The 24,462-nt window shown below is 43.5% G+C and overlaps 1 protein-coding gene across 1 annotated transcript in view; it reads right to left on the bottom strand.

Annotated features, from left to right (window-relative positions):
- The window catches only part of LOC126092082 (E3 ubiquitin-protein ligase rnf8-like), a 183,520-nt gene that overhangs the window by 72,322 nt on the left and 86,736 nt on the right, over positions 1-24,462 (bottom strand). The gene's annotated exons all lie outside the window — the stretch shown is intronic.

The raw sequence follows: 24,462 nt of genomic DNA, 5'->3' as shown, positions 1-24,462 counted from the left end.
ATCGGACAATATGCGTTAAATGAGTATGTGCCAAGCAAGGTCGTAAGAGATGGAAAAGAGCCACCGTGGTACAACAACCGAGTTAGAAAACTGCTGTGGAAGCAAAGGGAACTTCACAGCAAACATTAACATAGCCAAAGCCTTGCAGACAAACAAAAATTACGCGAAGCGAAATGTAGTGTGAGGAGGGCTATGCGAGAGGCGTTCAATGAATTCGAAAGTAAAGTTCTATGTACTGACTTGGCAGAAAATCCTAAGAAATTTTGGTCTTATGTCAAAGCGGTAGGTGGATCAAAACAAAATGTCCAGACACTTTGTGACCAAAATGGTACTGAAACAGAGGATGACAGACTAAAGGCCGAACTACTAAATGTATTTTTCCAAAGCTGTTTCACAGAGGAAGAATGCACTGTAGTTCCTTCTCTAGATTGTCGCACAGATGACAAAATGGTAGATATCGAAATAGACGGCAGAGGGATAGAGAAACAATTAAAATCGCTCAAAAGAGGAAAGGCCGCTGGACCTGATGGGATACCAGTTCGATTTTACACAGAGTACGCGAAGGAACTTGCCCCCCTTCTTGCAGCGGTGTACCGTAGGTCTCTAGAAGAGCGTAGCGTTCCAAAGGATTGGAAAAGAGCACAGGTCATCCCCGTTTTCAAGAAGGGACGTCGAACAGATGTGCAGAACTATAGACCTATATCTCTAACGTCGATCAGTTGTAGAATTCTGGAATACGTATTATGTTCGAGTATAATGACTTTTCTGGAGACTAGAAATTTACTCTGTAGGAATCAGCATGGGTTTCGAAAGAGACGGTCGTGTGAAACCCAGCTCACGCTATTTGTCCACGAGACTCAAGAGGGCCATAGACACGGGTTCACAGGTAGATGCCGTGTTTCTTGACTTCCGCAAGGCGTTCGATACAGTTCCCCACAGTCGTTTATTGAACAAAGTAAGAGCATATGGACTATCAGACCAATTGTGTGATTGGATTGAAGAGTTCCTGGACAACAGAACGCAGCATGTCATTCTCAATGGAGAGAAGTCTTCGAAGTAAGAGTGATTTCAGGTGTGCCACAGGGGAGTGTCATAGGATCGTTGCTATTCACAATATACATAAATGACCTTGTGGATGACATCGGAAGTTCACCGAGGCTTTTTGCAGATGATGCTGTGATGTATCGAGAGGTTGTAACAATGGAAAATTGTACTGAAATGCAGGAGGATCTGCAGTGTATTGACGTGTGGTGCAGGGAATGGCAATTGAATCTCAATGTAAACAAGTGCAATGTGCTGCGAATACATAGATAGATCCCTTATCATTTAGCTACAGAATAGCAGGTCAGCAACAGGAAGCAGTTAATTCCATAAATTATCTGGGAGTACGCATTAGGAGTGATTTAAAATGGAATGATCATATAACGTTGATCGTCGGTAAAGCAGATGCCAGACGGATTCATTGGAAGAATCCCAAGGAAATGCAATCCGAAAACAAAGACAGTAGGTTACAGTACGCTTGTTCGCCCACTGCTTGAATACTGCTCAGCGGTGTGGGATCCGTACCAGATAGGGTTGATAGAAGAGAGAGAGAAGATCCAACGGAGAGCAGCGCGCTTCGTTACAGGATCATTTAGTAATCGCGAAAGTGTTACGGAGATGATAGATAAACTCCAGTGGAAGACTCTGCAGGAGAGACGCTCAGTAGCTCGGTACAGGCTTTTGTTAATGTTTCGAGAACATACCTTCACCAAAGAGTCAAGCAGTATATTGTTCCCTCCTATGTATATCTCGCGAAGAGACCATGAGGATAAAATCAGAGAGATTAGAGCCCACACAGAAGCATACCGACAATCCTTCTTTCCACGAACAATACGAGACTGGAATAGAAGGGAGAACCGATAGAGGTACTCAGGGTACCCTCCTCCACACACCGTCAGGTGGCTTGTGGAGTATGGATGTAGATGTAGAAGACTTCTGGTCAGGTGAATACAGGGTTATAAATACAAAATCAAATAGGGTTCATGCAAGAGTAATAATGAATTAAAAAGATATAGGAGTATGTGTAAGCTACGACGAACAGCGTAGTGAACGCATTAATGTAGCCAAGATAGACACGAAGCCCGTGCCTACCACAGCAGAAGTAGTTTATGTGTCTACTAGCTCCGCAGATGACGAAGTTGTTGTTGTTGTTGGTCTTCAGTCCTGAGACTGGTTTGATGCAGCTCTCCATGCTACTCTATCCTGTGCAAGCTTCTTGTTCTCCCAGTACTTACTGCAACCTACATCCTTCTGAATCTGCTTAGTGTATTCATCTCTTGGTCTCCCCCTACGATTTTTACCCTCCACGCTGCCCTCCAATACTAAATTGATGATCCCTTGATGCCTCAGAACATGTCCTACCAACCGATCCCTTCTTCTTGTCAAGTTGTGCTACACAATTATCTTCTCCCCAATCCTATTCAATACCTCCTCACTAGTTATGTGACCTACCGATCTAATCTTCAGCATTCTTCTGTAGCACCACATTTTGAAAGCTTCTATTGTGTTCTTGTCCAAACTATTTATTGTCCATGTTTCACTTCCATACATGGCTACGACGAAGAGATGCAAGAAATATATGATCAGATAAAAGAAATTATTCAGATAGTGAAGGGAGATGAAAATTTGGGGGACTGGAATCCAATAGTAGGAAAAGGAAAAGTAGTAGGTGAATATGGAATGGGGTGTAAGGAATGAAGGAGGAAGGCGCCTGGTAGAATTTTGCACAGAGCATAACTTGATCATAGATAACACTTGGTTCAAGAATCATGAAAGAAGGTTGCAAATGGAACCTCTTCCTGGAGACACTGGAAGGTTTCAGATAGATTATATAATGGTAAGACACAGATTTAGGAACCAGGTTTTAAATTGTACGACATTTCCAGGGGCAGATGTGGATTCTGGCCATTGTAGACTCAAACTGATGATACTGCAAAAAGATGGGAATTTAAGGAGATGGGACCTGGATAAACGGAAAGAAACAGAGGTTATAGATAGTTTCAGAGAGAGCATTAGGGAACGACTGACAAGAACAGGGGAAATAAATATAGTAGAAGACGAATGGCTAGTTTTGAGAGATGAAATAGCGAAGGCAGCAGAGGATCAAGTAGGTAAAAAATTAGGGCTAGTAGAAATCCTTGAATGGAAGAGATATTGAATTTAATTAACGAAAGGAGAAAATGTAAAAATGCAGTAAATGAAGCACGCAAAAGGGAATACAAACGTCTCAAAAATTAGATCAACAGGAAATTCAAAATGGCTAAGCAGGGATGGTTAGAGGACAAATGTAAGGATGTAGAGGCATATATCACTAGGGGTAAGATATATACTGCCTACTGGAAAATTGAACAGACCTTTGGAGAAAAGAACCACTTGTATGAATATCAAGAGCTCCGATGGAAAACCAGTTCTAAGCAAAGAATGGAAAGCAGAAAGGTGGAAGGAGTACATAGAGGGTCTATACAAGCGTGATGTAGTTGAGGGCAATATTATGGAAACTGAAAAGGAGGTAGATGAAGATTAAATGGGAGAGCCAGACCTGACAAAACTCTACCATTTGATGAGCAAGATGTATGAGACAGGCGAAATACCCTCAGACCTTAAGAAGAATATAATAATCCCAAACCCAAAGAAACAAGGTGTTGACAGGTGTGAAAATTACCGAACTATCAGTTTAATAAGTCACGGCTGCAAAATACTAACACAGATTCTTTACAGATGAATGGAGAAACTGGTAGAAGCCGACCTTGGGGAAGATCAATTTGGATTCCGTAGAAATGTTGGAATGCGTGAGGCAATACTGACCCTATGATTTATCTTAGAAGATAGATTAAGGAAAGGCAAACCTACGTTTATAGCATTTGTAGACTTACAGAAAGCTTTTGACAATGGTGACTGGAATACTCTCTTTCAAATTCTGAAGGTGGCAGGGGTAAAATATAGGAAGCAAAAGGCTATTTACATTTTGTATAGAAACCAGATGGCAGTTATACAAGTCGAGGGGCACCGAAGGGAAGCAGTGGTTGGGGAGTGAGACAGGGTTGTAGACTATCCTTGATGTTATTCAACCTGTATATTGAGCAAGCAGTAAAGGAAAAAAAAGAAAAAATTGGAGTAGGAATTAAAATCCATGGAGAAGAAATAAAAACTTTGAGGTTTGCCGATGACATTTTAATTCTGTCAGAGACAGCAAAGGACCTGAAAGAGCAGATGAACGGAATGGACAGTGTCTTGAGAGGAAGATATAAGATGAACATCAACAAAAGCAAAACGAGGTGAATGGAATGTAGTCTAGTTAAATCTCGTGATGCAGAGGGAAATATTATAGATGCGGAAATAAGACACTTAAAGTAGTAGATGATGTTTTTCTATTTAGAGAGAAAAGTAACTGAGGATTGTTGAAGTAGGAAGGATACAAAATGTAGAGTGGCAATGACAAGGAAAGTGTTTCTGACAAAGAGAAATTTGTTAACATAGAGTATAGATTTAAGTCTCAGGAAACCTTTTCTTAAAGTATTTGTATGGAGTGTAGCACTTATGGATTTGAAACGTGGACAATAAATAGTTTAGAAAAGAAGAGAATAGAAGTTTTCGAAATGTGGTGCTAAAGAAGAATGCTGAAGATTAGTTGGGTAGTTCAGGTAACTAATGAGGAGGTACTGAATAGAATTGGGGAGGAGAATAATTTGTGGCAAGTCTTGGTAGGACATGTTCTGAGGTATCAAGGGACCACCAATTTAGTATTGGAGGGAAGTGTGGAGGGTAAAAATCGTAGGAGAGACCAAAAGGTGAATACACTAAGCAGATACTGAAGGATGTAGTTTGCAGTAGGTACTGGGAGATAAAGAAGCTTGCACAGGATAGGGTAGCATGGAGAGCTGCATCAAACCAGTCTCTGGACTGAAGACCACAACCAAACAAAACTTAATGGACAGGGGAGTGATCAACCTCAGTATTTTCAAAGCATGATACAGTGCAAATAGTTATGTTTCATCAAAATTTATTAAAATTAGTATATTTCAGTGAAATTTATTACTTATGTGCTAAAATATCTGAATGTAGAGGTGCTAGGCATGTACCGTTTTAATATACATATAATCATCACATAAAGATGACAAAAGAGAGAAAATTATGACTGTCAACAAAGACTTGTTTCATAATTACATATTGCTAGATACAACATTCTGCTAACCTGCCCAATACACACATTTATGCACTAGTGTGTTACCAAGGAGTAGATAAGATACATCTCTGTGATATTTTACATCACTTAAAAGTGAACACTGAGAAACGCATCTCTGCCATAGAAACTGTTCAAGCTTTTAGAAGATCAAAATGACGCACCAAGTTATATAGGCCTAAGTCATAATGTGTCCAATATGAAACTACATTTCTATAGTCAAAATATCCACGGGTATGCTGCCGGTCTATAGTGTCCAACGGGCACAATATTTCGGCGATCAAACATGTCGCCATCATCAGGTGAACTGACGGACTGAGCTCCTGTGAACGTGCCGGCACGGAGATCCGTACGCTATGGCTGCTCAGAGGGAACTGGGTTCGGTCGCGGCGGCGGCCGATTTAAATACCCTCCGCCCGCGGCGCGCTCCCTCCGCCGTCCGCACCCAGCGCCACGGTCGCGCGGTGGAACCGATTGCGACGGCGTCTGAGATGACGTCGGTGTGATGGCTCTGTCCGCCGTGGTTGTCACAACTATACGTCTGCTCGATTTACTCTTGATTAACCCGATCGCTGGTTCCCAAGCCTTGCTAAGATTATAGCCACAGTCCCGGTTTATGAGGTCGTCATTGGTGCGAATTTCGATGGCCTCTCTAACAACGCTGTCCCAGTATCTCGACGTCTGTACCAGAATCCTCGTGCGGTCATACTCCATGGCATGATTTTCCGACAAACAATGTTCAGCGACCGCCGACTTGCTCGGATACATCAGTCGAGTGTGCCTCTGGTGTTCACGGCATCGATCCTCGACGGTACGCATCATCTGACCAATATACGACTTGCCACATTGACACGGAATCTGGCGCTCCCCACTCGTGCACTAGTGGGGAGCGCCAAAGATGACTTCGGTTTGAGGAAGGCCGGCGTGTACCAGATTCCGTGTCAATGTGGCAAGTCGTATATTGGTCAGACGATGCGTACCGTCGAGGATCGATGCCGTGAACACCAGAGGCACACTCGACTGATGTATCCGAGCAGTCGGCGGTCGCTGAACATTGTTTGTCGGAAAATCATGCCATGGAGTATGACCGCACGAGGATTCTGGTACAGACGTCGAGATACTGGGACAGCGTTGTTAGAGAGGCCATCGAAATTCGCACCAATGACGACCTCATAAACCGGGACTGTGGCTATAATCTTAGCAAGGCTTGGGAACCAGCGATCGGGTTAATCAAGAGTAAATCGAGCAGACGTATAGTTGTGACGACCACGGCGGACAGAGCCATCACACCGACGTCATCTCAGACGCCGTCGCAATCGGTTCCACCGCGCGACCGTGGCGCTGGGTGCGGACGGCGGAGGGAGCGCGCCGCGGGCGGAGGGTATTTAAATCGGCCGCCGCCGCGACCGAACCCAGTTCCCTCTGAGCAGCCATAGCGTACGGATCTCCGTGCCGGCACGTTCACAGGAGCTCAGTCCGTCAGTTCACCTGATGATGGCGACATGTTTGATCGCCGAAATATTGTGCCCGTTGGACACTATAGACCGGCAGCATACCCGTGGATATTTTGATTATCAAATACGCCGGGAGAAACTCAAGAATTACATTTCTATAGTATTTCTATAGTATATAATCAATACTGGAGGTATCAGATCCGAAATGTCGAATTCATTTCCTCGTGCTACCTCAGGTGACAGTTTAAATGTCCAGCACCAACATACAAAGAAATTGGAAGCACTTTTGTTGTTAACTGTTTTCCATGCAGATTTTGTTAGGAGAAGTTTACATGCTCCTCCCTGCTGCATTTTGCAATAATGGGAGTTGGGAACTGAGTGGAAGTGGTTTGAGTATTGTCAAGAAATAATGATCAGATTTCAAAAGAGTTTGTTACAGATATCAGGGTATAAAATTCTAATTTGTACAGCTCTTGGCTTCAGATGCTTCGGACTGTGGTTTAGGACACCTTAGGTCATAACATTATTTTAACAATAGGAATGGGGTAGCTTTTGCTTAATTTATGAAAATAAAAGTTGCTACGCACTATATAGTGGAGATGCTGAGTCACAGATAGGCACAACAAAAAGACTGTCATATATAAAGCTTTTGGTCAGTAAAGCCTTCGTCAAAAATAGACCACACACAAACAAAAACAAACACAAACACACACACACACAAATGCGACTCACACACAATGCACACAAATGCAACTCTCACATAAAACTGCAGTCTCAGGCAACTGAAACCACATTGTGGCAGTCTTTTTTTTGCCTATCTGTGACTCAGCATTTCCGCTATATGGTGAGTAGCAGCTTTCCTTTTCATAATACATTCCATTATGAATTTTCCATCGTTTGATTTTTGTTAAATTTATATTGTCATACAATCAAAGGAATTATGCCTCTACCAAGAAGACAGCTCTTTGCAGTTTGGACTTCTAAAAGATTTGGCTATTTACTGCCTAGTTATAGACATTGGTACACGTGTATCACCCAGCACTGCCATCTCAAATTAAAAGCAAAATGTTGGTGCACAGACACACAGACTTACCATGCCTGCATTCAACTTACAAGATTCTGATTTAGAAGTACAAGGGCGTGCTCAAAAGCAATGTTTCCAATTTTTGTATTTGAAAACTCAAAGCTTTTTAAATAAAACAAACTTTATTAACATTGTACATCTTTATTCTTCACATCTACATATTTATTTCTCAACATCACTTTGTCAACAAACACTTTTCTCCCCATGAGAGACCAGTTTGTTGATACTGTCCCTTTAGAATGTTTGGCTTTGTTGACAGTGCCATAACCTCACCTCTGCTTGCAAAGCTTCATCACTATCAAAGTGAAGTCCTCAACAGTTCCCTTTAAATTTAGGAAACAGATGATAATTGGCACCAAGTCCAGGCTGTATGGAGGACAAAGACAATAGTGAACCCACGGAGTCAGACTGCTGCCAATATCACAACACTCGTGTACGGTCTGGCATTTGTCATGCTGAAGGAAACGGTGCTCCAGGTGTGGACGAAATCTTTGAATACATGGTTTGGGTTTTGTGAGGGTTCCTCACACACTGGCATAGTTATGTTATACATAGTCATGTGACATGCTACAATTCAGAACCCTCTAGTGGCAGAAGTTTGCAACTTGTATCAGAAAGCAGAAAAGTCAGCCACATAATATGTTTGATATGTAATATCTCAACTGACACTGAGAACAGAACAAAAAATTCAGACAATTTTCAGCATATATTCATATTTAATGTCAAACAGATATAAAATGTTATTCTATATCTGCATCAGAATAATGATTTTTTTTTGTGGTTTTAGGGCGCACAACTTCAATGGTCATTAGCGCCCCGACTACTCTAAGAATGCACCGCGAGGCACAAGTGGACAACAACTAAAAGGGAAAACACGATAAAAGACAGACTGACAGGCATAGGATTAAAAAACAGAGTCATCAAATGTCCTGAGAGAGGGTTGTCAAATTGATAAAACGAAGAACACGAGCAACTGCTCGTGGGTCATCCGCTAAAATGGCATCGAAAGTACTTGGCAGGGTAAGATCTAGACGCAGTGTGTTAAAATATGGACAGGACATTAAAATGTGTCGAACCGTCAGCAAGTGCCCACATGGGCAGAACGGCGCTGGCGCAGCCGTCAGCAGATGGCGATGGCTGAACCGGCAGTGTCCAATTCTTAACCGGGCCAAAACTACCTCCTCCCGCCGAGAAGGGCGTGAGGAGGACGTCCAAGCCACGGGAAGAGGTTTTAAGGCCCGAAGCTTGTTGTCTGTAAGTGCAGCCCAATCGGCATGCCACGGCAACACAATGCGCCGACAAATGACCCTGCTAAAATCGGACGAAGGGACACAACAAGAAGCTGTCCGAGGCTGGAGGAACGCAGCCTTGGCCGCGGCATCTGCAGCTTCGTTCCCAGGGATACCGACATGGCCAGGAACCCACATAAAGCTAACCGGAGAACCGACGTCCACCAGCTGCTGAAGAGAGCGTTGGATCCGGTGTACGAAAGGGTGAACCGGGTACGGATCACTGAGGCTCTGGATGGCGCTCAGGGAGTCAGAGCAGATGACGTAAGCAGAATGTCGGTGGCGGCAGATGTAAAGAACAGCCTGGTAGAGGGCAAAGAGCTCAGCTGTGAAGACCGAACAATGGCCATGGAGCCGGTATTTGAAACTTTGTGCCCCGACAATAAAAGAACACCCGACCCCGTCATTGGTCTTAGAGCCATCTGTATAAATGAAAGTCATATTGATGAACTTCGACCGAAATTCCACAAAACGGGAGTGGTAGACCGAACCGGGGGTAACCTCTTTTGGGAGCGAGCTGAGATCAAGGTGAACGCGGACCTGAGCCTGGAGCCAAGGTGGCGTGTGGCTCTCGCCCACTCGAAAGGTTGCAGGGAGTGAAAAATTAAGGTGTTGAAGGAGGCGACGAAAGCGAACTCCAGGGGGTAGCAGGGCAGAGACATACAACCCGTATTGACGGTCGAGAGAGTCGTCAAAAAGGAACGATAAGACGGATGGTCGGGCATTGACAGTAGCCGACAGGCATACCGACAAAGCAGTATATCGCGCCGGTAGGTGAGTGGCAATTCGCCAGCGTCAGCATGAAGACTCTCTACGGGACTAGTATAAAATGCTCCGATCGCAAGTCGTAAACCCCGATGTTGTATGGAGTTGAGGCAGCGTAAGATGGATGGCCGTGCAGAGGAGTATACGAAGCTCCCATAATCCAGCTTGGAGCGGACGATCGACCGATATAGATGAAGTAGGACAGTTCGATCCGCTCCCCACGACATACCACTGAGAACACGGAGGACATTTAAAGAACGGGTACAACGGGCGGCCAAATATGACACATGTGGAGACCAGCTAAGTTTCCTGTCAAATGTAAGGCCTAAAAATTTGGTTGTCTCCACGATTGGGAGAGCAACGGGACCGAGTCGTAAGGACGGTGGGAGAAACTCTTTGTAGCGCCAGAAGTTAATACAGACCGTCTTCTCGGCAGAAAAACGGAAGCCATTGGCGACACTCCAGGAGTAAAGACGGTCAAGAGAACGCTGAAAACAGCGCTCCAGGACACGTGTACACTGCGCGCTGCAATAGATGGTAAAATCGTCCACAAAAAGGGAGCCTGATACATCAGCTGGGAGGCAATCCATTATTGGATTGATCGCGATGGCGAAGAGAGCAACGCTCAAAACTGAGCCCTGTGGCACCCCATTCTCCTGGCGAAAGGTGTCGGACAGGACAGAACCCACACGTACCCTGAACTGTCGATCCATTAAAAAGGAACGAATAAAAAGAGGGAGGCGACCGCGAAGGCCCCATGTATGCATGGTGCGGAGAATGCCCGCCCTCCAACAGGTTTCGTAAGCCTTCTCCAAATCAAAGAACACAGCCGCAGTCGGGCGCTTCCGCAAGAAGTTATTCATAATGAAGGTCGACAAGGTAACCAGATGGTCAACAGCAGAGCGGCGCCTACGAAATCCACATTGTACATTGGTAAGTAGGCGTCGAGACTCGAGCAGCCAAACCAATCGAGAGTTAACCATTCGCTCCATCACTTTACAGACACAGCTGGTAAGCGAGATAGGTCGATAACTGGAAGGCAAGTGCTTGTCCTTCCCCGGCTTAGGAATCAGGACAACAATAGACTCGCGCCAGCATGCGGGAACATGTCCCTCAATCCAGATGCGATTGTATGTACGAAGAAGAAAACCTTTACCCGCAGGAGAAAGGTTCTTCAGCATCTGAATATGAATAGAATCAGGCCCTGGAGCGGAGGACCGTGATCGGCCAAGTGCGTTTTCGAGTTCCCGCATGGTGAATGGGGCATTATAACTTTCACAATTCGAGGAGCGGAAGTTAGGTGGCCTAGCCTCCTCTGCCTGTTTGCGGGGGAGGAATGCAGGGTGGTAATGAGCGGAGCTCGAAACCTCTGCGAAAAAGCAGCCGAAGGCATTGGAGACAGCCTCAGGGGCCACAAGGACGTCATTCGCGACCTTCAAGCCAGAAACTGGGGAGTGGACCTTAGTGCCAGATAGCCGGCGCAGGCTACCCCAGACAACAGAAGAAGGAGAAAAACTGTTGAAGGTGCTTGTGAAAGCAGTCCAGCTGGCTTTCTTGCTTTCTTTAATAATACGACGACACTGAGCACGTAATCGTTTATAATTAATACAATTCGCCACTGTAGGGTGGCGTTTAAAGGTGTGTAAAGCACGTCGACGAGCACGTAAAGCGTCTCTACGTGCTGCGGTCCACCAGGGGACCGGTACGCGACGTGGAGAAGAAGTAGGGTGAGGGATGGAATATTCAGCAGCAGCGAGAATGACTTCCGTGAGGTGTGCGACCGGACGATCGCAGCTTGTGAAGGTTTGATCCTGAAAGGTCGCCCTGGAAGAGAACAGCCCCCAGTCTGCCTTGGAGATGGTCCAACTAGAGGAGCACGGAGAGGGAGTATGCTGCAGGAGATGGATAACACACGGGAAGTGGTCGCTCGAATCGAATATGTATCAGCAAATGCATACCACTCAAACCGGCGTGCAAGTTGGGGAGTACATATAGAGAGGTCTAAATGGGAATAGGTGTGAGATGTGTCCGAAAGAAAAGTAGGGGCGCCAGTATTGAGGCAGACAAGATTGAGCTGGTTGAAAAGGTCTGCTAACAAGGAGCCCCTTGGGCAGGATGCTGGAGAGCCCCAAAGGGGATGGTGGCCACTGAAGTCTCCAGTTAACAAAAATGGTGCAGGTAGCTGAGCAATAAGTTGCATCATGTCTGCCCTGGTAACGGCAGATGACGATGGAGTGTAAACGGTACAAAAGGAAAACGTAAAAGTGGGGAGAGTAATGCGGATGGCAACTGCCTGCAGGCCGGTGTGCAACGTGATGGGATCGTAGTAAATATCATCCCGGACCAGCAACATAACCCCTCCATGAGCTGGGACACCTACCACAGGGAGTAGGTCAAAACGCACAGAGGTGTAGTGTGCCAAGGCAATTTGATCGCATGGGCGTAGCTTCGTTTCCTGGAGGGCTACGACGAGCGGACAGTGCAAGCGGAGCAGCAACTTCAAGTCCTCTCGGTTGGAGCGAATGCTGCGAATTTTCCAGTGAATAAGTGCCATCGTAAGAAAAGGAAGATCAAAAAAGGGGTCACCTCGAAAGCCGCTGAGGGCATGGCTTCGAGCGAGCACCGCCGCCGCTATCAGTAGGCGGACAGTCATCGTCCATTGGGTCCATAGGTTCATCGGCCATCTCGGGAGGATGGCCGGGAGGGGGAGCTTCCTCCGCCGGTGAACGACCAGATGTACGGCTACCAGCGGTGCGGCCAGGCGAAACGGATGACAGCCTGGGGCGGCAACCGCTGGGTGGCGCAGGAGAAGAAATGCGCCGTGGCGGAGAAGGAGAACTGTGCTTCCTATGAGCCTTTTTGAAAGGACGTTTGGTGGAAGTACCGGTCGAAGGCTGGGAGGTCGAGGAACGTAGGAAGTCTGCACGGGTTGGTTCCTTCTTGAAGGCCCGTGCATCTGACTTCGGGGTCTTCGTCTTAGCAGAAGCTGATGAAGGGGCTGGTGTCTGTGGGGTGATGGGAGGAAGAGGAGACGTCGACCGCGTGATCTTAGCACTGGCCGAACGGACGACCGTGGTGCTGAAGGTCAGATCGCATGTCTGGGTTGCTACCTCCCTGGTAGAACGAGGAGAGGCGAGGACAGTACTGTATTTCCCCGCTGGGAGCAGCGCGGGCTTCCTACTAGCCAATAGCTTGCGAGCAGCCGAGGTGGACACTTTCTCTTCGACCCGAATTTCTTGGATACAGCGTTCTTCTTTATAGACAGGACAGTCGCGGGAGGATGCGGCATGGTCACCCTGACAGTTCACACAACGAGGAGACGGAGGTGGACAGTCACCCTCATGGGCATCCCTGCCACAAGTGACACATTTAGCCGCATTGGAACAAGACTGTCGAGTGTGATTGAAACGCTGACACTGGTAGCAGCGCGTAGGTGTCTGGACATAGGAGCGAACAGAAATAACCTCGTAGCCCGCCTTGATGCGCGATGGCAGCTTAACACTATCGAAGGTCAAGAAAAGTGTCCGGGTCGGTACAAGGTCATTGTTGACCTTTTTCATGACCCTATGGACAGCCGTCACGCCCTGCACAGCGAGGAAAGATTGAATCTCCTCGTCCGTCAATCCGTCGAGGGAGCTAGTATAGACTACACCATGAGACGAATTCAAAGTTCGGTGGGCCTCCACCCGGACAGGGAACGTGTACAGGAGTGTGGCCCGAAGCAGTTTTTGTGCCTGAAAGGCACTCTCAGTTACTAGTAATAAGGTACCGTTACGCAACCTGGTACAAGATTTGACAGATCCGGCTATGGCATCTACGCCCTTCTGGATAACGAAAGGGTTGACAGAGGAAAAATCCTTTCCGTCCTCAGATCGAGAAACGACGAGGAACTGTGGGGCAGGCGGTAGTACTTTTGTCACTGGTGGCTGGTCACGTTTCCGTTTTTGGGCAGAAGTCGAAAGCGATGGAGTAGAATCCATTGCGGAGGAATCCCCCATGATTGCCAGCGTCTCCGATGGCGCGCTCCTTCCTTGTGGGGACCCTCTCAGAGGGCACTCCCGCCTTAGGTGAATGTTTACACCTCAGGTCACACCTCCCGAGAAACAGACGGAGGGACCAATCGGCATGGTCAGAAGGTATCAGCTCAGGCAATCACCCCTCCCCGGGCCTGGCCTTTACCAGGGGGTATGCGCGTGCCTTACATGTCTACCCAGGGCGGGGACTTACCGGCTACGCGTGCGAACGCGTGGGTCTGCCTTCAGGCACGCACAGGGAGGAAGGAAGAAGAGGAAAAAGAAGAGAGGGAGAAAGAGGACACACTGTCTCAAACGCCGAGGCGGAGACCAGGGAAGGCAAGGAGAAGAAGGCAATGAGAAGGCAAGGAGAAGAAAGGCAATGAGAAGGCAAGGAGAAGAAGGCAATGAGAAGGCAAGGAGCAGAAGGCAATGAGAAGGCAAGGAGAAGAAGGCAATGAGAAGGCAAGGAGAAGAAGGCAATGAGAAGAAGGCAATGAGAAGGCAAGGAGAAGAAGGCAATGAGAAGGCAAGGAGAAGTCAAGGGAAAGAGTAAGGAAGACAGTGAGGTGGAGAAGAGCAAAGAAAGGAACCAACAAAAGGAAGGAAGAAACGAGACGTGAAAAACCAGAAAGACCACAATTAGAGATCGTGGAACCGTCCGTCTCCGGACACAGGCGCTAACTACCCCCGTGAGGGGGATGGACTCCTTTTAGTCGCCTCTTACGACAGGAAGGAATACGTCGGGCCTATTCTAATCCCCGGACCCGCAGGGGGGGGGGGGGGGGGGGGGGGGGGGGGATAATGATGTGAATGATGCTAGTCGTGTTGAGGACAATTACCACAGCAACAACCAATCAAATAATGAACTTCACCATATCTTCTGTTCTGTTCCCCATAACATTGCTCTGCTACTTCAGGTGACAGCTGTCACTGTCAGTTGCAAATGATGCTCGTGGCCAGTAACTTAACAGGGATTCATTTTTGTCGTTTGTATTATCTGTGCAGACTGCTAATTTTCCTGACAGAATTTGCTAAACTAATTGCAAATTTGTGCAGAAAAGTGATAAGATGATTAGCACCCTGCTAAGCAAACCAATTACTGCACACTGGTTGGCAGCAAGTGAATATATCCAGATTGTTCTGCCAAGTAGTTGCTTCAGCACCTCGTATCATGCCAAACTAGCAACCAATCCGTTATTTTGATCAAGGTAGAGTGGACAACTTGTGGGAATGGAGGAGGAAAATGAAATAAATAATAATAATAATGGAAAAGATTCCACTAGGATGAGAACCAGTAAATTCTTTTTATGAAGACTGATGTATCCAATAAAAATAAGAGGTACTTCACTCCCACTCCACATAATGATAACTGTAGGAAACACAGAAGTATCAGTTAAGATTGAAAGAAATGCCTCCCAAAGATTGAAAGAAATGCCTCCCACGGGTGTGATTAGTAAAATCCTAATGGTAAACTGCCAAAGCACTCACAACAAAGGGCCAGAGTTGGAAGACTGAGGAAAAGCAGTGAAGTTCACATAGTACTAAGATAGCAAGCTGGTTGAAACATTAAATTGATAGCAGTGAGATTTTTGGGGAAAATTTAATCGTATATCAAAAGAATAGGCAAATGGGGAAAGGCAGTCATGTATTTGTCGCAGTAGACAAGACACCAAGGTAGAAATTGAAGCTGCATGCGAAACTGTTTGGGCAAGACTCAGTATCAGGGATGGGCATAAAATGATAATTTTATGCTTTATTGCATACCAGACTCATCTCCTGATGTAACCGAAAACTTTAAAACAAAACCTCTGTTATCTTGTATGTAAGAAACCTAATCATACTGTAATCATCAATGGAGACTTTAATCAACCAACAATTAATTGGGAAAATTACAGTTTTGTTAGTTGTGAGCTTGATAAAACATCCTGCGAAACTTTATTAAAAGCCTTCTCTGAAAACTACCTGGAACAGTTAGTTAGGAACCCCACTCATGATGGAAATATATTGGTTCTAATGGCAACAGACAGACCTGAGCATTTAGAGGAACTCTGGCTCAAATTTGAAAGAATAGTTGAACATACACTGGATAGATATGTAGCCAACAGAACAGTTCATAATGGGAGGTAATCTCCATGGTGTACAGTCACTGTAAAGCAACTTTTAAAGAAACACAGATTGCTGCATAATAGTTGTAAAACAAAGCATAGGGCTACAGATAGAGAGATGCTGAATGAAATGCATTTGGCTGTCAAGACCGCATTGCATTACACATTCCATGACTACCATAGTGGAATACTTTCAAGTGATCTTTCACAGAACCCAAAGAAATTATGGTTGTAAGTTAAGAGTGTTAGAGGCACCAAATTTAGTGTCCAGATCCTAGTGAATGAGACTGGGACTGAAACTTGGGGTAGTAAAGCAAACACTGAAATGCTTAACTCCATTTTCAAATGTTCCTTTAAAAAGGAAATCCCAGGAGAACTGCCCCAATTTAAACCTTAGCCCACTGAAAAAATGAATGAAATAAGTATTAGTGTCAGTGGTGTTGAAAAACAGCTGAAATTGTTAAAATTGAACAAAGCTCCAGGGCCCGATGGAATCCCTTTCAGATTCTGTACTAAATTTGTGGCTGACTTAGCCCCTTGTCCAAGTATAATCTGTCATAGATTCCCCAAACAAAAGCTGTGCCCAGTTCTTCAAAAAAAGGCACAGATCACACCTGTCTACAAAAAGTGATCCAGCAAACTTCCATTTAACATCCCCGACATCGATTTGTTGTAGAAGCTTAGAACATATTCTGAGCTCAAACATAATAGGGTATCTTGAACAGAATGGCCTCCTCAATGCCAACCAGCATGGATTTCAAAAACATCAATCATATGAAACCCAACTCGCACTTTTCTCACAACATACTAAAATCTTTAGAGCAAGACAGTTCGGTAGATTTCAGAAAAGCACCCGACTCAGTACCACATCTACACTTATAGTCAATGGTACAATGATATGGGGTATGAAGTTAAATTTGTGACTGGATTGAGGACTTTTTGGTAGGAAGGATGCAACATGTTGTCTTGGATAGAGAAGTAACTTCGTGTGTGCCCCAGGGGTGTGTTGGGACCCTTGCTCTTCATATTGCATATTAATGACTTCGCAGGCAATATTAACAGTAAAATCAAGCTTCTTGGAGATGATCAATTATCTGTAATGAAGTACTATCTGAAAGATGCTGTATAGATATACAGTCAGATCTTGATCAGATTTTAAAGTGGTGGAGAGATTGGCAACATGCTTCAAATGTTCACAAATGTAAAATTTTGCACTTCACAAAATGAAAAAATGAAATATCCTATGACCACAACATCACTGAGTCAATGTTGCAATTGGCCAACTCGTGCATCACACACATACCTGGATGTAGCACTTTGAAGGGATACGAAATGGAATGATCACACAGGTTCAGTCACGGGTAAATCACGTGGTCAACTTCGGTTTACTGTTATAATACTGGGGAAGTGCAATCAATCTACGAAATAAATTGCTTACAAATCAGTCATGCAACCAGATCTAGAATGTTGCTCTTGTGTGTGGGACCCATAGCAGATAGATCTAACAGGGGATATTGAATGTATACAGAGAAGGGCAGCATGAAAGGGCACAGGTTGGTTTAATCTGTGGGAAACTGTCACAGAAATACTGAAGAAAATGAACTAGAAGACTTTTGAAGATATATGTAAACTATCCCAAGAAAGTCTATTGACAAAGTTTCAAGAACCAGCTTTAAATGATTACTCTAGAAATACATTACAACCTCTTATGTACTGCTCATGTATGGACTGTGAAGATACGATTAGAATAATTACTGCATGCACAATGCATTCAATCACTCATTATTCCTGCACTCCATGCGTGAATGGAACAGGAAGAAACCTTAATAATTGGTATACTGCACCTCATAGTGGTTTTCAGAGAATAGATGTATATGTAGAACTGTGAAAATGGTAATATCACGGAAGAGGATATGATTTTGTGGATGGATATCTTGGTTAGGAGAACATGGAGAACATCTATGAGTATTATACTGTATACACCACAAAAGTACAGGGTTTATTCATTCTGGACATACTATGCCGATTCAAGGACTAGGTTTTCCACAAAATTCTGCCATTTTTAAAATAAGCCTCATCTGACAAAATGGATTATGTAATTCATCAGAAGCTGAATATTCCTACTTACAAGATGGGGTGTCAGACGTATCCCACTACAACAAAAATTTATAGAGAGAAGTCTTATCATAAAATACACCTTTGAACATTGCTAGTAACATCGAAGAATTCTTTGCTGAGGCAAGTCACATTTCTTCCCCAACCTCTGAAAGTTATTACAGAAACTGCGTACACTGAGTACACTTTCTGTCCAAAAGATTGTAAAAAATGCGTAAACTGTTATACAGTACGTAATAGTTTAGAATCAATTCTACACTTATTTCTTGGAATTTTAGAAGAAAGAATTGTAAGAATGGGTGTGTTTAGTTCCAGGAAATGGACAGATAACACAAACATAGATGATTAAGTCAGGAAACATTAACATAGGAGGTTAGAGGATTAATGAAATTTTCTCTTTATTTCTTTAGTAAGACTGTACCTCATCTAAAGACTTTCCTGTTAATTCACCCCATAAAGGAATCTGTAAATCAAAGGTGTCAAATTTGGAGCACTTAAATGATATTTGTGTGGCCCATGCTGCCAATACAACAGTATGTAAATGTAGTATCGCCTTATGCAGAGGCACACAAAATCCAACTAGCAATTAATATTTTGCCAGATGACTCCCACAACAGACCCAGAGAGGATAAAACAAGATTCCTCAAAATGTGCTCCATTTATGCCCACAGAACAACATTCTTTGATTTTGAGCAAGAAGAAGAAGAAGAAGAAGAAGAAGAAGAGGAGGAAGAAGAAGAAGAGTTCGACTTCACTGCTGCACACTCAAGTGCATACAATAGATCAATCTCGGCCAAAAACTTTGTCAGTACAGTCTGTTAACATTGCTCCCTATATATTAAACGTATTTGCTATTCCAAATATGGACAACCATCAGCTGTAGAATGGAATGATGACAATGAAACTTTGTACTAGACCAGGGCTTGAACCCAGATATCCTGCTGATTATGAGCAATTGCCTAACCATTTGGCTATCCGTGAAGCGCTCTTGGCCAGACCACAACTTCCGTAAGCCGTCAGCCGTGCATCTCCAACCTGTACCCATACATCCACTATGTATATTCCCCTACAGGTGAGACATTTTGCTTGAAAGTCGCTTGCCTGGTGTTGGCTGATTAATGTGATATTGCCTGTATTATTCTCAATTACGATGCAACTACAGCCATTATGAAATACTTTAAAAGTACTCACAATTGCAAATATGGACAACCATCATGCATGTCCAATCTAACAGGCACTGCACTGACTGCAGCCGTTAATGAAATACATTAAATGTATTCATAATTGCGAACATGGACAACCATCAGGTGTAGAAGGGAATGATGACAATGAAAATTTGTGCCTAGATTTCCCACTTATCGTGAGCAGTCACCTAACCATTTGGTTATCCATGCACAACTCACCCAAACTTCGACATGTCGTCAGCCATGCATCTACAATCTGTATTCATATATCCATTATGTATATTCTCGTACAGGTGAGACATTTTACTTAAAAATTGCTTGCCCAGTGTTGGCGGGTATAGGCTGTAGATGCAGGGTTGACGACATATGGAACTTTGCATCTGACCACGAGTCATGCACAGATAGCCAAATGGTAAAGCGACCGCTCACTATACACGGAAAATCTGGGTTCGAGTCCCAGTCCGGCACAATGTTTTGCTGTCACCATTCCATTCTAGAGCTGATGATTGTCCTTATTCGCAATTGTGAATATATTTAATGTATAGGGAGCAATTATTATGCATGTCAAAAGGCATTCTGCATTGTAATTCAGATTAACACAGGCACTGCAATATCATATTTATCAGCTGATGCCAGGCAGGTGACTTTCAAGTAAGATGTCTCACCGACACAGGAATAAGCATAATGAGTACACGAGTACAGATTGTAGAAGCATGGTTGATGACATAAGGAAGTTTGGGTGAGTCATATATGGATAGCCAAAAGGTAAGGCGACCGCTCTTGAGAAGTGGGAAATCCCAGTTTGAGTCCTGGTCATTCTCAAGATTCCATTCTACAGCTGATGGTTGTCCACGCGAATACATTTAATGTATTTCATTATGGCTGTGGTCGCTGCAATGCCTGTTCCTTTGGACATGTATGCATGTCCAAATGAACTTTGCATTGTAATTCAGAATAACATAGGCACTTCAATATCTTATTTTGCTCCCTAGGTCTCCTCAAAATATCTTTACAAATCAGTAGTCCTTCATGACTATGATGTCACAATGTTTTCCACACATATCAGCAGCGTCATTCAAACAGTTGCGATATATATTTTCTACTTCTGCCGCATGGTGAGTAGTGGTATTCCACGGCCCACTCAACTTACACACGGTCTTAGTCCATTTTTGTACCCCTCCTCCCCTTACTCACAACCCTGCACAATTTTTCATTTGTTTTTTTACTACCATTTGGCTTGGATAGACACGTGATGAATACAAACTGTTAAAATAAATGAACAAACATTCAGATTGTTAAAGCACTAGAATGTTTTTAAAAAGGTAACATATTTCTTGAACATAAAAAATGGGAACTGGACAAATTGATAACTGTTTTCCACAATGAAAAAATAACCTCTTTCCACTCACCAAACAAATCATTTCGTACAAGGCTAAAAGTTTATCGACGTCATCGTATCACATGAAGTGGGATGAGAAGGAAGTAAAGCTAGGTCTCTGCAGGGTGCAGGAGGGTGAGAGAATTTTTTCTCTTTATCCAGTGCTGGTACCAACTTGGGTGCCACATGCCATCAGTGGCTATGGCAGAAATGGCAAACATAAGCAATGTTTTGTGAAAGCATGGTATGTGATGTTCATGTTCAAATGTAGCAATGAATATGACAGATGGATAAGGGATAGCTTCATTGCTAATTATTTTATTAATTACTATGGGACACCCATTCATCACACAGCTATAATACAGAAATGTTCAAGCTTTTGGACCAGTGAATCCCTCCTCCTGACAGAAGGGTTGAAGTTGAAGGAAGAGGTAGGGGAGATTTGCTGGTTGGGATGAGAGGGCAATCAGTCTTTCCTTCTCAACCTGTCAGGCAAGTCGCCAGTGACCTGGACTTCTGGATGTCTTTTCCAAACTCTTCCTATTTCCTAAACCTCGCGTCCTTTTTTATCTTCCTCCTTCCTTCCCCTTCAATCCTTCTGCCCAAAGAATGAGTCCCTGGCTATGAAAGCTTGCACATTTTTTTAACCTTTAAATAAGTTTTCTCCTGCTGCCACATTATGAGTGGATTTTTTATCTATCCAGTTCAGTCTAGCAGTATTTGTACAAGTCCACCACAGGTTTCTAAACAAACATATGGTGCAGCACTCCTAGTTAGATACACAAACTTTGAAGAAGATTACTGAAATGGGGAGTGATCACAATCTCCTGTACTCCCTGGTGGTGCTCTACTGGCAAATGCCTTCAGCTCTAAAATCTTACTCATATATAGTCTTCTTACCTGAATATAAAAGCTATAATTACTGGGTGCTTCCTGATATCTACCCAATATTAATATGTGCTCTGTTTCAGAAGATGTTCTGTGAAAGAGCAGCTCTGTACATTAGGGATGTCAGATGTGCACATTTGTAAATGTTTACTTTGATCGACATCTAAACATTGAACACCAATAATAATCGTCCCCAAAACATCAATGTTAAATAGCAAATTTATAGAATGCCAAAAAAACATCTAATATCATACTTATGACTCAATAAATATAGATTAGGTAGGAAATAATTCATATTAATGGACGACAACAGAGCATAACAAAAGGATAGAACTACTTCAGTATATCTGCACCTTCCACTGCAACTTATACAAAGGACTGGAAGAAACATAGGGGCCATCAGTGACAGCAGACACCTCTGACATATCAGCAGTATATCTAGCAGAAGTAAGGAACACAATTAAATAGAAGACTGAGCACAAAGTAGAAGGGCATGACGGCCTCTTGACTGAGGCACCTTCACAATACGTGTGTAACACGGCGAAATACCAACAAATTGGAGCAAGGTGAAAATACAGTGGAACCTCATACAGTCAGCATAATTCGTTCCAGAATATTACTCGTAGTGTGAAACACTCGTTAAGTGAAACAATTTACCCTACATAAATTGATGTAAAATACGATAATGCGTTCTATGCAGAAAAAGTACTAAATGTTTTACTTCATCCATGCCATTTATTCAAAGAAAATTATACATACAATATTATGTACTTTATTATTCACAATATATAACTAATTCTTTTTTACTAGGAAGCTATCTATAGTCATTCGTTTCTGCCGGCACTTTAACACTTGGTGAAAATGCCACATGGCATTATTGTCACATTTGTAGCACATGTAGCCACTGCTTTATTGTGGTGATAATTTTCAATGTACGATAAAACTGATTCCCATGCTTTCAGCATTTCTCTTATTGTGCAAAAGATTGCCACTTTGCTGTTACCGCCGCCTCCTCCCCCTCCTCCACTGAAGAACTCTTCTCCACAATTTCCTGCTATGAAATACACTGCAACTCCATAAGATCTCAAATGATCATTTCTTTGGTGTGAACTTCCACAAGCTCATTGGTATCATTGTTATCCACTTCTAGCCTGAAGCCCCTGTCTGAAGAGACAATATCACTGACTTCTTTCCAACTCAAACACCTCAGAGTCACATTCGACAATGCACTCTGGCCAAAGCTGCTTCCAGGCAGAAGAGAGCGCTCTCATGGTAACCCCTTCCCACATCTTTTAGATCATTTGATGCAGTTAACGATGTTGAAGTGATATTTCCAAAACACTCAGAGTGAGCTTGGTAACTTCAGTCAAATCAAAGCCTTGCTCAAAGAGTGCTTTAGTGTAGAGCTTCTTAAAGTTAGAAATAATCTGCTGGTCCACAGGCCAGAGTAACAGAGGGGTGTCGGGAGACAGAAATTAGATCTTGAGGAATTGAAATTCTACAAGGAGATGGTCTTATAGGCCTGGAGAATGGGCAGTAATGTTTTCCATAACAAGGAAGACAAGGAGTGGCCGATTCATCTCGAGCAAATATTTTTTCACCAAAGGACCAAACACTTCATTGATACAATCACAAAAAAGATCATGTGTCATCTGAGCCTTATTGTTGGACCTCCACATCACATTTAACCAGTTTTTCTGGACTTTACACTCTTGAGGGCTCACAGAGTTTCTGAATGGTAAACACACAGCGGTTTAATTTACAAATCACCACTTGCATTGGCATAGAATAGCAGTGTGAGATGGTGTTTCATTAGCTTGTAACCAGGAAATGCATTCTCCTCTGCCGTTATAAAGGTACACTTTGGCATTTTTTTCCATAATAGACCCATCTCGTCACGATTAAAACCCTGTTACGGCAGATAACCCTCAGAATATACAAGTATCTTGAAGTTGGTGATGAAGTTCTCTGCTGCCTTTGTGTCGAAGCTGACTGCTTTGTCAAGCCTCACAATGCTGTGGATGCCATAAACACTTCTTTGGCCACTGATGAGCCTGGTGTCTCCTTAACGATGTCAGCAAAAATCATTCTCACTCGCTCACCATTGATGTTCTCATTAATAGTGTTGCCTTGCAATTGCTTTTCATTTATCCATATAAGGAGCAACCTTTCGACGTCATCCAGAATATGAAACCATTGTTTAGATACCCTTGTCACTCCCTTTGAAGCATTTATTTCCTTAATCTTGTCCTTATTCTTGATGATAGTACAAACAGCTGATGTGGACCAGTCATATGGGCATGCTAAATCATCAATGCTCACACCACATTTGCATTTTTAAATTATTTTACCTTTCATTTCTAAGGTAATTTTCTTTCCCTTATGGTCGTCTTATTGCAGCTTTATCTTTGGGGACATTTATAAAAAGGTTATTAAAATTTGCACACAAAAAAAAAGAAAGAACAAACAAAACACAAAACTATGTGAACACAAGTTTAGAAAAATGTGTGATCTCAAGTTGCACTAAGATGGTAGCAGAAAGAGAGGTAAACCCAGACTAAAGTAAGAACTAAAGACATTGTTCATATACCGCTGCTGACACAGAAAAGTGTTATTATTGTTGAATATTTCCCCCACCGTGCGTGAATAGCTGGTGACATCACACTAAATCATCACTCATTATGTGAAACATCGCTTGTTAAGTGAGTCATTTTTTTTTCCCAATTTGTTTTGCTTGTTATGTGAATTGCGTATTATGGGAGGCATTTGATAAGCAAGGTTCCACTGCGATATCAAAGTAATCATTGCAGACATCACAAACAGCGATTCCACAGTTATAAGATAAGGTGTGAAGTGCCAGTTTTGAGTTTGATACATAGGGACTGTACTTAATTAAAGATGACTGTCACTGTTCTCCTGATTTCCGCCTGTTAGTGTATGGTGTTAAAAAGAAATTTGCATCA

Source organism: Schistocerca cancellata, chromosome 7, assembly GCF_023864275.1.
Source record: "Schistocerca cancellata isolate TAMUIC-IGC-003103 chromosome 7, iqSchCanc2.1, whole genome shotgun sequence".
Taxonomy (NCBI): Eukaryota; Metazoa; Arthropoda; class Insecta; order Orthoptera; family Acrididae; genus Schistocerca; species Schistocerca cancellata.
The sequence above is the reverse complement of the archived record's forward strand: the minus strand, read 5'-3'. Positions and strand labels throughout refer to the sequence as shown.